This window comes from Chrysochloris asiatica, unplaced genomic scaffold, assembly GCF_000296735.1.
Source record: "Chrysochloris asiatica unplaced genomic scaffold, ChrAsi1.0 scaffold00063, whole genome shotgun sequence".
Classification (NCBI taxonomy): Eukaryota; Metazoa; Chordata; class Mammalia; order Afrosoricida; family Chrysochloridae; genus Chrysochloris; species Chrysochloris asiatica.
The window spans coordinates 11,801,884-11,806,818 of NW_006408581.1; the positions used below are offsets into that span (position 1 = coordinate 11,801,884).

Here is a 4,935-nt window from a genome sequence, read left to right on the forward strand (position 1 = left end):
TCTCAAGAACTGGAGTCCATATGTGGATGAGCCAGACAAAAGATTCAGAACAACAAAGTGCCAAACAGTCACACACACACACACTCACAAAGTCTCCCTTGGCATGCCACGCAAAGGAGGATACCAGGACTCATGCTAACAAGATGATCACACCAGGACTCCTGTTAACAAGATGATAAGATAGGTCCCTGAATCCTTGGCCAGGGGTCTTTTAGGGTGGCAGCTGGCAACGGATTTATGTTTATCAAGAGGAATTAGTACCAGAACTAATCTGTACATCTTCCGTGCAAAAGGTGGCAGGAGTGTCATGAAGAAAGCACTTCTTTCGTTTCCAGGGCATTGACGGAATGTGCTTTCAGCTTCCTGATATCAAAAGGTGAGATTGAGTACATGCTGGTCATTGTTGCATATGTTAAGTTTCTTGTTATTGTTATGTGCCATGGAGTCAGTACTGACTCACAGAGACTGTGCATAAGGTTTCCGAGGACTGACTGGTGAGCTTGAACCTCTGACCTTGTGGTTGTAGTCCAGCACATTAACCTGCAGTACCACACCAGAATTCTATATATTGGTGGTGGTGTGCCGTGAAGTTGTTTCTGACTCACAGCAACCCTATTTAGGGTTTCTGAGGTTACAAATCTTTGCGGGAGCAGAAAGCCTCAACTTTCTCCTGTGGAGCCACTGGTAGTTTTGAACCACTGGTAGCTGATCTTGAGGTTGGCAGCCCAATTTGCAACCACTATGCTACCAAAGCTCCTTCTATATATTAGGTAGGCCATATCTAATCTAAGCAAGTTCTGTTACCTCAGGCTCCTCCTGCTTTACTTATTTAACCAGGAATCTAGTGGTTTGCTTATAAGGGAACAGATTAAAATAGGAAATTAATTCTTATAATGATTTGAGTCACAACTTCCATTAAGTCTGGGAATCAGGATGCATGCCACCCTAATCCTGCCTCTTGTCTCTGTTTGTCATACTGTCATGGCTTGTGTTTTGCTGTGACACTGGAAGCTATGCCACTAGTATTTAATATACTGCAGGGTGTTGATGTGGTTCTGTAAGATAAGCACCTGACCACAAGGTCAGTTTGAACTGAAAGGCTACTGGTTCAAACAGACAAGACGGCACTTAACAACAAGGGTCACACATGGTAGACACATTTTAAGAGAGTTTCCAGACTAAGACAGACTAGGAAGAAGGAAAGGCAGACTACTTCTGAATGTTTAGCCACTGAAAAGCATATGAATAACAGAGGAACAATGCCAGATAGAGTGCCAGAAAATGAAAACATTATGAAGGGCACCAGAGTATTGTTAGATATAATGCTGGAAGATGAGCCCTTCTAGGTTGGAAGGCACTCCAAATATGAGCAGGGAAGTGTTGCTTCCTCAATTAAGTGTTGACTTTGATGATAAGAATGGAGTAAAGCTTTGGGGATCTTCATTTGCTGATGGGGCACAACTCACAACTCAAACATCCATTAATGATTAGAACATGGAATGTACAAAATATGAATCTAGGATAATTGAAAGTTGTCAAAAATGAAATGGGACACATACAGATTGATATCCTAGGTACAAGTGAGCTGAAATGGGCTGGTATTGGCCATTTTGAATCTGGCAATCATATGACTTACTATGCCAGGAACAACATATTCAATAGGCATGGCATAGCATTCATCACACAAACAAAAACCAAAACCACTTAAAACTTATCTTGAAATACAACAAGGAAGACCACTTAATACCATTATTATTCAAATTTATGCATCAACAATTAAAGCCAGCAATGATGAAATTGAAGAATTCTAACAACTTCAGTCTGGAATTGATCAAGCATAGAAATATATATATATAGTGCTGATGATTGGAATGCAAAAGTTGGAAACAAAGAGAAAGGGTGAGTAGTTAAAAAAAATATGGCCTTGGTGATAGAAAAGATTCTGGAGGTTGCATGGTAGAATTTTGCAAGACCAATGACTTGATTATTGCAAATAACTTTCTTAAACAACATAAAAGGACCACCAGGTGGGATACACAGGAATCAAATTGACTACATTTGTGGAAAGAGATGGTAGAAAAGCTCAATGTTACTAGACAAAATAAGGCCAGGGTACAAATCATTCATATTCAAGTTGAGGCTGAAGCTGAAGAAAATTAAAATAAGTCCACAAGAACTCAAATATGACCTTGGGCCTATATTTAGAGGCCACCTCTATAACAGATTTGATACATTAGACACTAACGACAGAAGACAAGAAGAGCTGTTGAATGATATCAAAAACATCATACAGGAAGAAAGTAAAAGTTTATTAAAAAGATAGGAATGAAAGAAAAGAAAAAAGTGATTGTCAGAAGAGACTCTGAAACTTGCTCTCTAGTGCAGACATGCTAAAACAAATGAAGTAAAAGAGCTGAACAGAAAATTTCAAAGGGCAGCTCAAGAAAACAAAGTCAAGGACTGTAATGAAATGTATAAAGACCTAGAGTTAGAAAACCAAAAGGGAAAATCCCTCTAGGTATTTCTCAAATGGAAAAAAACTGAAGAAAAATTTAAGCATTGACTTGCAATATTGAATAACTCTATGGGAAAAATATTAAATGAAGCAGACAGCATCAAAAGAAGAGGGAAATTATACAAAGTCACTGTACCAAAAAAGAAATGGTCAATGTTCAACCATTCCAAGAGGCAGCAAATGATCAAGAGCCAAGGTACTGAAGGAAGAAGTCCAAACTGCACTGAAGGTATTAGCTAAAACCAAGGCTCCAGGAATTTATGGAATACAAATAGAAATATTTCAATAAATGGATAGATTGCTGGAGGCACTCACTTATTTATGCTACCTGGCCAAATGATTAGAAGAGATCCACAGGTGCATCTGTTCCAAAGAGATGTGACCCAATGAAATGAAAAAATCATCTTACAATATCATTAGTATCACATGCAAGTAAAAATTTGTAGAAGATAATTCAAAGTAGCTGCAACAGTCCATCGACCAGGTACTGCCAAAAACTCAAGTCAAATCCAGAAGGGAACAAAATCATTGCTTACTGGATGAATTTTGTCTGAAAGTATAGAATATCAGAAACATGTTTACTGTGATTTATCGACTATACAAAGACTTTTGACTCTGTGCATCATGACATTCTTTGGGTAATATTGTGATTAATGGGTATTGCAAAACACCTGATTGTCCTTATGAGGAACCTGCTCATAGACTAAGACAATTGCTCTAACAGAACAAGGTGATAATGAATGGTCTAAAATCAGAGAAGTATGGACTGGGACTATATTTTTCACCATACTTACTTAACCTATATACTGAGCAAATATTCTGAACAGCTGGATTATATGAATAAGAGCATGGCATCAACATAGGAGGAAGACTCATTGAAAGCCTGCAATGTGCAGATGACACAACCTTGCTTAATGAAAGTGAGCAAGTTACTGATGCATATCAAATATCACAGCCTCAGAATGGATTGCATCTCAATGTAAAGAAGTCAAAAATCCTCACAACTGGGCATGTAAATAACATCATGGTGAATGGAGAAAAGTTTGAAGTTGTCAAGTTTCTATTTTCCATGAGTTTCAAAGAGAGATCTGACGTAAAAGTGTCTACTCATTAACTTTAACTAGGAGTCTCTCAGTAAAAACTTATTTAACTTTAACTAGGAATCTCTTAGTAAAAACTTATCTCAATGAACTAAACAGTAAAATTTTATTTTATTTTATTTTATTTTATTGAGCTTTTAGCAAACATTTTATTTGAAAGCCAACCGGACAATCAAAGAGCACTGCAGCCCTCTCCTTGAGAGGCTTCTCTGCCATCTGCCTGTTTTGGTTGTTTTGAAGCCATTGAATTGACTAAGGTGACGTCCATTAATTCTGTGGAAGCAGGAAGAAGAGACTGCATACCAGGAAGTGACAAGTTGCTGCTCCTGCAAGATAAGATTCCCACCAGCACCTTCCAGGCCCTTGCTGCGGGCGTCAATGCACTCTGGCCCGCGATGGCACGAGCCAGAAGTTCTTTAAGGAGCCCGGGTAGCCACTGTGCACCCACTCCCTACGCAGCCCACTAGGCCAAAGGACTTTGTCCCAACAACAGCTGGTTGGAAATATCTGTGGCTGATGTTTATAGAAAGGGGACAGGACCAATTCCCTCTCGGATTATGAACTAAGAAAAGCCCCAGCATTACAGACAGCAAGAGTACAAGAGGACACTAAATGGGAGCTAAGGATGACAGGTGAAGAGCTGGGATATCAATCGATGCTCAACAACACAGCGTGGCCACTTGCCAGTTCGAATTCAGTCCGGACTTACCCCCCTCCCTGCTTGGTCCTGGTGAAACTTTTCCTGACAGTCACCATTCTGAGGACTTTATATATGCTGGGCTCTGGGCCAAACAACTTAAATAGGCTTCCTCCTATGCACTAACATTGATGCATTGGAGTTGAAGAAGAATATTAAAAGAACCTTGGACTTTCAGAAGAATAAATAAATCTATGTTGGAAGAAGCAAGGTCAGAATTCTCCTTAGAAGTCAGGATGAGAAGATTTTGTCTCTCATATTTCAGACATGCTATTAGGAGGCAGCAGTATCTGGAGAAGGAAATTACATTTGAGAAAGCAGAGGGTCAGTGAAGCTAGGTGGATTAGCACAATGGGCTTAAACACAACAGAAACTGTGATAAGGTTCAGGATAAAGCAGTGTTTCATTCTGTTGTGCATATAGGGTTGCTATGAGTCCGAACTAACTCAATGACAACTAACAACAACAATAATGATCTTGTCTCATGAACCTAACAGATAACTCACTTCAAAATGGACCACAATCACAAGCATAGAGACTACGATTCACAGCACAAAACAAAACGCAGGGACAATGCTAGAGGACCATGTTGTTGTTGTTGTCAGGTGCCATCGAGTCGGAAC

The 4,935-nt window shown here is 39.4% G+C and overlaps 1 pseudogene; it reads left to right on the forward strand.

Moving 5' to 3' along the window:
* Positions 1-347: 347 nt before the first annotated feature.
* LOC102813432 overlaps positions 348-4,935 on the forward strand; it is a 22,917-nt pseudogene continuing 18,329 nt past the window's right edge.